The following is a 12,475-nucleotide window of genomic DNA, read 5'->3' on the forward strand; positions in this document are numbered from 1 at the left end:
GCTAGGTAAAACCGATTGTTTTCTGGGGATTTTGTACCGACATAGTACTTGGTGACTGAGATACAGAAATCTATGTGAAAAATGTCTCCTTTAACTGGCAATTTTAAATTGTCTACATATGTTGTGTTACTATACCATGATTATCATATCAGATCATTCTTTGAACTATGGCCAAAAAAATTACAGTTTGGCCCTATTCATATACAAATTGGCTTCAAACATTGTGAATGTAACTGTGTGGCTGCACCAGTTCTAAAAGGAACTGTCACATCAGCTATTAGGCAAATTCAACACTCCAGTTATGGTCTTCAAACTAAATGGAACATAATACAATCTAATGACAACATGAATGACTGATGTTTCAACTATGGAGCTGGAGGAGGGTTGAACATATTTTGAAAGCTATTATAAAAACCTCAACACATCAACATGGATACGCTGGAAAAGGTAATAAGTATATAAAGGTCACTTTGCATACAATATTGTTTATGATATATGATACCTATTTTCGTTCTTCTTTCTGAAGTCTTTTTTCTGTATGATGTAGAGTGGCTTAAGCCAAAACATTTCAAGACTTGTCATAGTACACCATGCTATGAAGCTGCAAAGCTCTCTGAACTTTGGAATCTTGTCTTAAAATGTACTAGTTCTACCACTGCCAAAAAGGGACCATTGAACCATGCTGTGTATGTGTGGGACATAAATAGAAGTTAGCACATATTATTTTATAGGGATATCAACTTCATACTCAAACAGGTTTAAACTGTGAATAGTTTTCATATTTTTTTATGTGTATATGTGAGCTATTTTATTAAATTACTCATTTATTTGTTTATATGTTTGATTATTTAACTCACATTTTATATCAGGAGTAAGAGGATGCCAAATGATGGTTCAATATGTTGAATTATGCCTAAAATTAATCAGTTTAGGTATATTTAAATGAAACTGAAATCAGATTCAATAAATGGAATCGCATAACAACCATAAGTTTACCAAAACTAGCAGTACATCAACAATTATATCATTGTGTGGAACAGCAAGATTGAGGTGTTCGAATCTGTGGAGCAGCAAGGTAGGGTGTCTGAATATATCACACCACATCTATCAAACCCATCTTGCCTTATTTGGGGGAGGGAGGTCCTGCTCAGTTTGCAGATGATGGCCAATAAAAGGGCTTGGAGGGAGCAGAGTTCAGCAGCAGAGACCAGGGGGTTCCACTGCACAGTAAGTCAGCATCTGTGGACAGAGAGAGGGCAGCTGTCAAACCCTGTATAGGGCGAGGATAAGATTTGGATTTTACTTTCCCCTCCCCCATTAGATTCACCCATGTATTTTATGTGTTATAACTTTGTCACTTACTTTGTTCTTCAGGGGCTTTAACAACTTTGAAAATTAATCTGGGTGTGTGACAGAAAAGGTAAGATGTTTATTCGCAATAGACCTCTTTCATTAACCTGTTAGAATAGGATTGTTTAATACTTTAAAGACAACCATTGATTGTGTATTAACATTTACTAGGCTATAACAAACAACAATATTGCTGTAGGCCTAATCCAGAAGCAGTCCTTTTTAAAGGTAATCCTTATGCTTATACCACAAATTCAAATGCTCTGATGCAGTAACCAACAATCATGGGAGATGGTGAAATGGCCGTTTATGGCAAGGCTGCCATTTACCTCCGTAAGCCTGAGAAGGAGAGAATTGAGGCCCAAACCAAGCCCTTTGATGCAAAGACAGCTTGCTATGTGGCTGACAAGGAGGACTTGTATGTCAAGGGTACAATCAAAAAGAAGGATGGTGGCAAAGTCACTGTTGAAGTCCTGGAAACCAAGGAGGTACATTAGCAAGATTGTTAAAATGGTTGTGATAATAAAATGACTCACTATTACAGAGAAAGTCTTGAATGTATCTTTTTGTTAAAATTGCTGTGTACATTGATTTCAGGAAAGGACAGTGAAGGAAGACGACGTCTCCCCCATGAATCCTCCCAAGTTCGACAAGATTGAGGACATGGCCATGATGACCCACCTCAATGAAGCTTCTGTCCTGTATAACCTCAAAGAGCGTTATGCAGCATGGATGATCTATGTAAGCATTATGCTTTCTTACAAATGAAAAACTGTGTTACAGAATAATAAAAAAGACCTGGAAAACCAATCCCCCTTACTTCTTCATTCTAGACCTACTCTGGACTGTTCTGTGTCACTGTGAACCCCTACAAGTGGCTCCCAGTGTACGACCCAGAGGTGGTCGCTGCCTACAGAGGCAAGAAGCGCATGGAGGCCCCACCCCACATCTTCTCTGTCTCTGACAACGCCTATCAGTTCATGCTCCAAGGTATGCTTTTATTTTGTCAATTCATACTATGATGAAATTATATATCTATCCATAAACTAATATTTCCATTTTACCTTACAGATAGGGAGAACCAGTCTGTCCTAATTACGTGAGTGTTAATGAACCACTCAAATCTTCTGACTCTGTTTTAATTCAGAGATATTTCCATGTAATGTTATTCGATTCACAGGAAAATCATACTATATTCTGTGTAATCTAGCGGAGAATCTGGTGCTGGGAAGACTGTCAACACCAAGCGTGTCATCCAGTACTTTGCAACAATTGCAGTGGCTGGTGACAAGAAGAAGCAAGAGCAGCCGGCAGCCGCTGGAAAAATGCAGGTAAGAGGTCTTTTCACAAGTAAAAGCTAATTAAAGCTAAAGAACTCTTGTTGTACATACTGTAAATGTACATGTACTTACCAATATACATAAAAATGTTTTAAGATAAAACACCAAAGATCTGGAAAACACAACACAAATGCCAATTGCACTCGCAGGGTTCTCTTGAAGACCAGATTATTGCTGCCAACCCACTGCTGGAGGCTTATGGTAATGCCAAGACAGTGAGGAATGACAACTCCTCTCGTTTTGTAAGTTAATTTCCCATTAGAAGGCTACAGAAACTGAATATGAGGATGAATCTCTTGATTTCTTTAAATATATGGGATAACATTGTATCTCATACAGGGTAAATTCATCAGAATTCACTTTGGCACAACTGGAAAACTGGCTAGTGCTGATATTGAGACTTGTAAGTATAATAATAGTGTTATACAATGCTATATTATCGCTACCTTATATTTGTTACATTGAAAAAATCTTCTTCGCAGACCTGCTGGAGAAGTCTAGAGTGACATTCCAACTTCCTGATGAGAGAGGCTACCACATCTTCTACCAGATGATGACCAACCACATGCCTGAGCTCATTGGTAGGGTTCACAGTTTCAACTGTTTGCAACCATATTAAATGAATGGTAAAACTACTGATTGAAGATATTTTCTTATTTTCGCCTGAACAGAGATGTCCCTCATCACTACCAACCCCTATGACTTCCCAATGTGCAGTCAGGGTCAGATCACTGTGGCCAGCATTGATGACAAAGAGGAGTTGGTGGCCACAGATGTGAGTTGTTAATACATATTTCTTTTAGACAATGAAGGTCATAATATGTTTTACAAAAATGTGCTTTGCCATTTTAGACAGCCATTGACATCCTGGGTTTCAGTAATGAGGAGAAAGTCACCATTTACAAGCTGACTGGTGCTGTGCTCCATCATGGCAACATGAAATTCAAGCAGAAGCAGCGTGAGGAGCAGGCTGAGCCTGATGGCACTGAGGGTGGGTTTAAAAACTTAAACTGAACTTGGATAAGTTCTAGTACTTTGACACTTTCTAATTTTAAATAACTGAGAGACAGTCTTATTTAAGTAATTTAATTATGTTAAATTGAACTTTGCATAGTATTAACATTTCTTCATATCAAAGTGATTTCACACTCACAACTGAGCCTGTCTAAAATTATGACAATGAGTACTGTTTATTAAATGTAACTTTGCAGAATTTGACTTAAGCTTTACTTTCCAGAATAAAGTATTGATAAACAACTAATTTTACTGGCTTTGTTGTTCTCAGATGCTGACAAAGTTGCTTACCTCTTGGGCTTGAATTCTGCTGATATGCTGAAAGCTTTGTGCTACCCAAGAGTGAAAGTCGGAAATGAGTTTGTCACCAAGGGTCAGACTGTACCACAGGTATTATTTCACCTACTACAACATCTTGATATTGTTTGGACAGAATGTGATTGTGGGTATTGCTCTTCTTTTATCATTCAAATTCAAAATCACTCTAAAGTTTATGATTTGGTCCGTGCTTAATGAGACCATTACTGTTACATCTTGTTTCAGGTCAATAACTCTGTGTCAGCCTTGGCCAAGTCTATCTATGAGAGGATGTTCTTGTGGATGGTCATCCGTATCAACCAAATGTTGGACACAAAGCAGCCGAGACAGTTCTTCATTGGTGTGCTGGATATCGCTGGCTTTGAGATTTTTGATGTGAGGAAAACACTTTCACCAACATTATTACCTTCCATTGACTCCATTCTTAAACAATCTATAGACCCTTTCAGCAATAAAAACAAAAACAATGCTTGAACATTCTATTTGGGCCCCAATCTACTTCCTCTGCATTAAGATAACATATGGAATGTTAAAAAGTAAGTCTTGTGGGGCCAACTATGATGCTGATAATGGAACTCTCTTGAAAGGGTCTATAACATTTCCCCAACACAGTTCAACAGCATGGAGCAGCTGTGCATCAACTTCACCAATGAGAAACTGCAACAGTTCTTCAACCACCATATGTTTGTTCTGGAGCAAGAGGAGTACAAGAAAGAGGGCATTGAATGGGAGTTCATTGACTTCGGCATGGACTTAGCTGCTTGCATTGAGCTGATTGAGAAGGTCGGTTTTAATCAACAAAAGGAGCCAAATTTGTAATGTTTCATGATATCTACTATTAAACTAAACTGATTTTCCAACAGCCTATGGGAATCTTTGCCATCCTTGAAGAGGAGTGCATGTTCCCCAAGGCCTCTGACACCACTTTCAAGAACAAACTGTACGACCAACATCTTGGTAAAACTAAGGCCTTTGAGAAGCCAAAGCCTGCCAAAGGCAAGGCTGAGGCCCACTTCTCCCTGGTGCACTATGCCGGCACTGTGGACTACAATGTTGGTGGATGGCTGGACAAGAACAAGGATCCACTGAATGATTCTGTTGTGCAGCTGTACCAGAAGTCGGGAGTAAAACTCCTGCCTGTCTTGTACCCACCTGTTGTTGAGGGTAACAAAACTATACTCAAAACTAACTATACTCTATACAAGTAAAAAATATCCATTGTATTCATTTCTACATATGTAACAGAATTATAAAATATAATTTGTATATCAACAGAGACTGGTGGCAGTAAGAAGGGTGGTAAGAAAAAGGGTGGCTCCATGCAGACTGTGTCCTCGCAGTTTAGGGTATGTTTAGGGCAGTTTGAGACAAACAAATCAACCATGTTATTGAATGGTTAGTGTATAATTTGACTGCATTTTCATCAACAGGAGAATCTGGGAAAACTGATGACCAACTTGAGGAGCACCCATCCTCACTTTGTGCGTTGTCTGATTCCAAATGAGATCAAGAAACCAGGTAAAGGACTTTTGGTGGTTGATAAAGACATGTCCATTTTTCTACACCTTGTAATTCCTTCAAAAATGGCATCTCTATTTTTGACAGGTCTTATGCAGAATTTCCTGGTTATCCATCAGCTGAGGTGCAATGGTGTGCTGGAGGGTATCAGAATCTGCAGAAAAGGTTTCCCAAGCAGAATCCTTTATGGTGATTTCAAGCAGAGGTGAACTGACATAGTGAACTGAGATATAATGTATTATATAGAATACAGAATTTAGACAGGGAAAATGACACAAGTGTTCATTATGTCCAGATACAAAGTGCTGAATGCCAGTGTTATCCCTGAGGGTCAGTTCATTGATAACAAGAAGGCTGCTGAGAAGCTCTTGGGATCCATTGATGTTGATCACACTCAGTACAAATTTGGACACACTAAGGTAATGATTTTCTGAGTAGATTTGTATTTCAAGATGATTAATCTCTCTTCAAAGGCTCATATAGTTTTTGCCTCTGCCAAACAGGTGTTCTTCAAAGCTGGTTTGTTGGGTACCCTTGAGGAGATGCGAGATGAAAAATTGGCAACCTTGGTCACAATGACTCAGGCTCTCTGCCGTGCATACCTGATGAGGAGGGAGTTTGTGAAGATGATGGAAAGGAGGTAATTTTGTATTTAACAACACTGGCCATATTGTGGCCATATTGTTGACATGACATCTGCCAGCAGTGAGTAGAGCAGAGCTCAGTAGCCTAATGTCTTCATTTCATCAATATGAACAGATACTTTCTACCTGCTTCATGTAATCATAATTCAACATAGAAGGTTTAAAGATAAATGTCACTACCCTTCTTGTATAGGGAGGCAATCTACGCCATCCAGTACAATATACGCTCATTCATGAATGTCAAGACTTGGCCATGGATGAAGGTTTACTACAAGATTAAGCCTCTGCTGAAGAGTGCTGAAACTGAGAAGGAGCTAGCCAACATGAAAGAGAACTATGATAAACTCAAAGAAAACTGTGCAAAGGCAGAGGCCAGGAAGAAGGAGCTGGAAGAGAAGATGGTTGCTCTGGTGCAAGAGAGGAATGACCTGGCACTGCAAGTGGCATCTGTAAGTATATATTGTACCATTTCAATATTCACAATCATACCACTACCAGCCCCAGCATTGTGTATTCAATACAAATCATGCTTTCATCTTATATTTACAATAGGGAAATGAGGGTCTAAATGATGCAGAGGAAAGGTGTGAGGGTCTGATCAAGAGTAAAATCCAGCTTGAGGCCAAACTCAAAGAGACAACCGAGAGACTGGAGGATGAAGAGGAAATTAATGCTGAGCTGACTGCCAAGAAGAGGAAACTGGAGGATGAGTGCTCTGAGCTCAAGAAGGACATTGATGATCTGGAGCTGACCTTGGCCAAAGTGGAGAAGGAGAAACATGCCACCGAGAACAAGGTCGGGATTTATAAAGGGCTGATTAATGTAGTCTGTAGTATCTTATTTACACTGTTCACTGATGTAAAACTTTCTATGTGCAGGTCAAGAACCTAACTGAAGAGATGGCCTCTCAGGATGAGTCCATTGCTAAGCTGACAAAGGAGAAGAAAGCCCTTCAAGAGGCCCACCAGCAGACTCTTGATGATCTTCAAGCAGAGGAAGACAAAGTCAACACTCTGACCAAATCTAAGACTAAGCTTGAACAGCAAGTCGATGATGTAAGTTCTTAATCTATAGGTGTGAAAGCATTGCAAACTTGGTACAATTTTCCACTTACTCACTTCACACACCTACATCTGCAGCTTGAGGGTTCCCTGGAGCAAGAAAAGAAGCTTCGCATGGACCTTGAAAGAGCCAAGAGAAAGCTTGAGGGTGACCTGAAGCTGTCCCAGGAGAATATCATGGATCTGGAGAATGACAAGCAGCAGTCTGAGGAGAAGATTAAGAAGTAAAAGCAATATCTATTACCAGTAAAGAAATATTGCTGTTCAATTTCTATGTATACAGCCAAGTTCAGTTTATTTTGTTCATCCATTTCAGGAAGGACTTTGAAACAAGCCAACTTCTAAGTAAGATTGAAGATGAACAATCACTTGGAGCTCAGCTTCAGAAAAAGATCAAGGAGCTTCAGGTTTGCTTATTCTGGTACATTTTCAAAAAGTGTTTTGCATATCCTTAAAACTTTAGTAATTACTACATGCTTTTTTGCAACTATTAGGCCCGCATTGAGGAATTGGAGGAAGAGATCGAGGCTGAGCGTGCAGCTCGTGCCAAGGTTGAGAAGCAGAGAGCTGATCTCTCCAGGGAACTTGAGGAGATCAGTGAGAGGCTTGAAGAGGCTGGTGGTGCAACTGCTGCTCAAATTGAGATGAACAAGAAGCGTGAGGCTGAGTTCCAGAAGCTGCGTCGTGACCTTGAGGAGTCCACCCTGCAGCACGAAGCCACGGCTGCAGCTCTCCGCAAGAAGCAAGCCGACAGTGTTGCTGAGCTGGGAGAGCAGATTGACAACCTCCAGCGTGTCAAGCAGAAGCTTGAGAAGGAAAAGAGTGAATACAAGATGGAGATTGATGATCTCTCCAGCAACATGGAGGCCGTTGCTAAATCTAAGGTCAGTGATATGTATGTTGTCATTTCATGCTTTGAATAAACCAACTTGCAAACTTCATGTTTCACTGAAATGCTACATTAAATCTAAACACACCAACTTACAAACTTGTTAACTTGTCACTAAGGTGCTATATTTCTATAACTCTATTATTTTCCCAATCCTCTTGTGGCTCACATACCTTATCATATACAGTCAAATCTGGAAAAAATGTGCCGCACCCTTGAAGACCAACTTGGTGAAACCAAGGCCAAGAGTGATGAGTGTAGCCGCCAGCTCAACGACATCAGTGCTCAGAGAGCAAGACTTCAGACTGAAAATGGTAAGTAAGAGTCTTAAAATGTGTATGCAAAGTTTGTATTTGTCTATGTGCTGAGAAAACACAATTGTCAACCAGGTGAGCTTGGACGTCAGGTGGAAGAGAAAGATGGCCTGGTTTCTCAGTTGACCAGAAGCAAACAGGCATACACTCAGCAAATAGAAGAATTGAAGAGGCTAAATGAAGAGGAAGTTAAGGTAAAGAGTATTGACAGACAACTGTCTCGCTTCAATCATAACTTGTGCAACTATAACTATATAAACACTATAAACACTCATTAACAAAACAGGCCAAGAACGCCCTGGCCCATGCTGTTCAGTCTGCACGCCATGACTGCGACCTCCTGAGGGAGCAGTTTGAGGAAGAGCAGGAGGCTAAAGCTGAACTGCAGCGTGGCATGTCCAAGGCCAACAGCGAGGTTGCTCAGTGGAGAACCAAGTATGAAACTGATGCCATCCAGCGCACTGAGGAGCTTGAGGAGTCCAAGTATGTATCAAATATGCAAAGAAACCTATAGAATGTGGTTGTGGGTCATTATGTTATATACTGAAATGTATAATTTTCAAGGAAAACATCATGTCCTCTGACACAAATCTATTGCTTTATCAGGAAAAAGCTTGCCCAGCGTCTGCAGGACGCTGAGGAACAAATTGAGGCGGTCAACTCCAAGTGTGCATCTCTGGAGAAGACCAAGCAGAGACTTCAGGGTGAAGTTGAGGACCTCATGATTGATGTGGAGAGAGCCAATGCTCTGGCTGCCAACCTTGACAAGAAGCAGAGGAACTTTGACAAGGTACTGTAATACTTACAAAACTATATTCAGATGTGGAATGTAGATACAAGTTGAATAATAAGATGAATAAATAAAAATGTTTTACACCAAAAATGTTTCTTGAAGGTCCTGGCAGAGTGGAAGCAGAAGTATGAGGAGGGTCAGGCTGAGCTAGAGGGTGCCCAGAAAGAGGCTCGTTCTCTCAGCACTGAGTTGTTCAAGATGAAGAACTCCTATGAGGAGTCTCTTGACCACCTTGAGACCCTGAAGAGGGAGAACAAGAATTTGCAACGTGAGTCAAAATAACCTGATATATAAAGTCTATTCCACTTTAGAAATGGTGGAAATGGTGTTTAAAAATCTGTTTACTGTAATATTATAACTGCACATTTGCAGAGGAGATTTCTGACCTGACTGAGCAGCTGGGTGAGACTGGAAAGAGCATTCATGAGCTGGAGAAGGCCAAGAAGACAGTTGAGACTGAGAAGTCCGAGATCCAGACTGCCCTGGAAGAGGCTGAGGTAGAAACTCAGACAAGCTTTACAGTAATGAGAAACTGAAAAGATGTTATTTACATCTTTACATTTTTCATATTTTTTTGTTAAGGGAACTCTCGAGCATGAGGAGTCCAAAATTCTCCGCGTGCAGCTTGAGCTGAACCAGATCAAGGGTGAGGTTGACAGGAAGCTTGCAGAAAAGGATGAGGAGATGGAGCAGATCAAGAGGAACAGCCAGAGGGTGATTGAGTCCATGCAGAGCACTCTGGACTCTGAGGTCAGGAGCAGAAATGATGCCCTGAGAATCAAGAAGAAGATGGAGGGAGACCTCAATGAGATGGAGATTCAGCTGAGCCATGCTAACCGCCAGGCCTCTGAGTCCCAGAAACAACTAAGAAATGTGCAAGGTCAACTCAAGGTCAGTACAGGAAACCTGTGTGATCTTATTTAACGATATTCGATTGATAGTACAACAAGTATATCCTCATAATATGATACTATGTAATTTAGTCCGAAATATTAGTAGAACAATACACATCTTTTGCAGGGATTAAATGAGGATTGCTTTTCATTTTGATTTGTTCCAAGTAGACACATTATTTTTACGCTCCTTTTCCAGTGTTCCAAGGCCTGTCTAGAATGTTATAGAAGACCAATTAGTAACCTTTCTATTAAGAATGACATTATCTTTACAAATTGATTTAGCCTGTGACAAGTGGCTCTGTAGCCTTAGCTTTTTTTCTTCACAACAAGCCTTAAAGCTTAAATCAAAATAAACCCGATATCAAGGCTAACTGTTAAAAGCCTAAGCTAAGCATTGCAGCCAATTGCATAAGACGAAACATGTTTTCTTGGTGTCTTTGGTAGGTTATTTCACACACTGTTAGTAGGCTAATTAACATGATGTGTTACTTGTAGTAGCTTACAGATTTTGAGAAATGCAGTCATAAAATGGGCCTGGGAAGACTGTGTGGGCTGGTGACTGAACAATGAAGGAACAATACTGCTATGAACCAGCTAATTAAAAATTAAAATAGTTCATCCCAAAATGTTTTTTTGTTTCCGTTTTTTGTTTTTGTTCTTTGAACCGTTTCTAATCCCTAGTCTTTTGACATTCCATGTTTTTCCATTAGGATGCCCAACTGCACCTTGATGATGCGGTCAGAGGACAAGAAGACATGAAGGAACAGGTTGCTATGGTGGAGCGCAGGAACAACCTGATGATGGCTGAGATTGAGGAGCTCAGAGCTGCCCTGGAGCAGACAGAGAGAGGCCGTAAAGTGGCTGAACAGGAGCTGGTTGATGCCAGTGAGCGTGTTGGCCTCTTGCACTCCCAGGTACGGAATGTTGCTTGAAATCATTGAAAAGCAATTCAGCTCAGCTGTAACATGTTTTAGCGCCATTTCAATCCTTCAAAATATTTCCAGAGATTTTCCACCTTTTAACATGTGATTGACATGATCTCTGAACTCTAGAACACAAGTCTGATTAACACCAAGAAGAAGCTTGAGGCTGACTTGGTTCAGGTCCAAGGTGAAGTTGACGACATTGTCCAAGAGGCTAGAAATGCTGAAGATAAGGCCAAGAAAGCCATCACTGATGTAAATGGAGCTTATAATGTTAAACTAAATTATATATTAAGATACATACGGTTTATTTCATTTGATTTATATGATTGATGAAACCCACCATGTCATAATCTAGGCTGCCATGATGGCAGAGGAGCTGAAGAAGGAGCAGGACACCAGTTCTCATCTGGAGAGGATGAAGAAGAACCTGGAGGTTACTGTGAAGGATCTGCAGCACCGCCTGGATGAGGCTGAGAATCTGGCCATGAAGGGTGGCAAGAAACAGCTCCAGAAACTGGAGTCCAGGGTAATTAAACAAAAAATGGGTATGAGGACATATATTCCACATGTAATTCATTAACAAAGCCATTACTTACAATGCAATTATTCATCATGTAAAGGTTCGTGAGCTGGAAAGTGAGGTTGAGGCTGAACAGAAACGTGGTGCTGATGCTGTCAAGGGAGTTCGCAAATACGAGAGGAGGGTCAAAGAGCTCACCTACCAGGTACAAAAAATATTTTTAAACTTTGGAACAGCATCAACCTTGAGGAAGGGACATTGCTTGATAGTTTTTTTTTTTTTATTTCAGACTGAGGAGGACAAGAAGAATGTTGCCAGACTCCAGGATCTGGTTGACAAGCTGCAGCTGAAGGTCAAGGCCTACAAGAGGCAGGCTGAGGAAGCTGTGAGTAGTTTTTATTATCCCATTTGTAAAGGAAAATGTCTTTGGCTGTCTTGTACATTTTACAAGGGATAACATATTCACAGAATATGTTAACAGAATACAGAAACAATACTTTATATTCACTAAATACATTTACTCATTATCAGGAGGAACAAGCCAATGGCTACCTATCTAAATTCAGGAAGGTGCAGCATGAGCTGGAGGAGGCTGAGGAGCGTGCTGACATTGCTGAATCCCAGGTCAACAAGATGAGGGCCAAGAGCCGTGACTCTGGAAAGGTAAGGCTGTGGATATATTATGTCATAAAGTCATGTATTATATTTGTTAAGTTGTGTGAAGATGTTTTGCCTTCACAACTAATCAATTTCATGTTGTATCTTTTTCCTAGAGCAAGGAGGTTGCCGAGTAAATCCTCTTCACTCTTGGCACTTTCATTTGGATTAATATCCTGATTGATGTGGCCATTCTTTGACAACATATACTACCTAATAAATGTTTGCATTCTAA

At 40.3% G+C, this 12,475-nt stretch overlaps 1 long non-coding RNA gene and 1 pseudogene across 1 annotated transcript; one reads left to right on the forward strand and one right to left on the reverse strand.

Annotated features, from left to right (window-relative positions):
• Window positions 1–1,135: 1,135 nt before the first annotated feature.
• Window positions 1,136–1,779, reverse strand: LOC125304500. Its single transcript, XR_007195254.1, has 3 exons — window positions 1,680–1,779; window positions 1,363–1,400; window positions 1,136–1,239 (listed from the first exon to the last, which is right to left on the reverse strand). It is a non-coding gene; the product is annotated as an uncharacterized LOC125304500 (long non-coding RNA).
• Window positions 1,623–12,475, forward strand: LOC125304484 (annotated as a pseudogene).

This window comes from Alosa alosa, chromosome 12 (assembly GCF_017589495.1).
Source record: "Alosa alosa isolate M-15738 ecotype Scorff River chromosome 12, AALO_Geno_1.1, whole genome shotgun sequence".
Taxonomy (NCBI): domain Eukaryota; kingdom Metazoa; phylum Chordata; class Actinopteri; order Clupeiformes; family Clupeidae; genus Alosa; species Alosa alosa.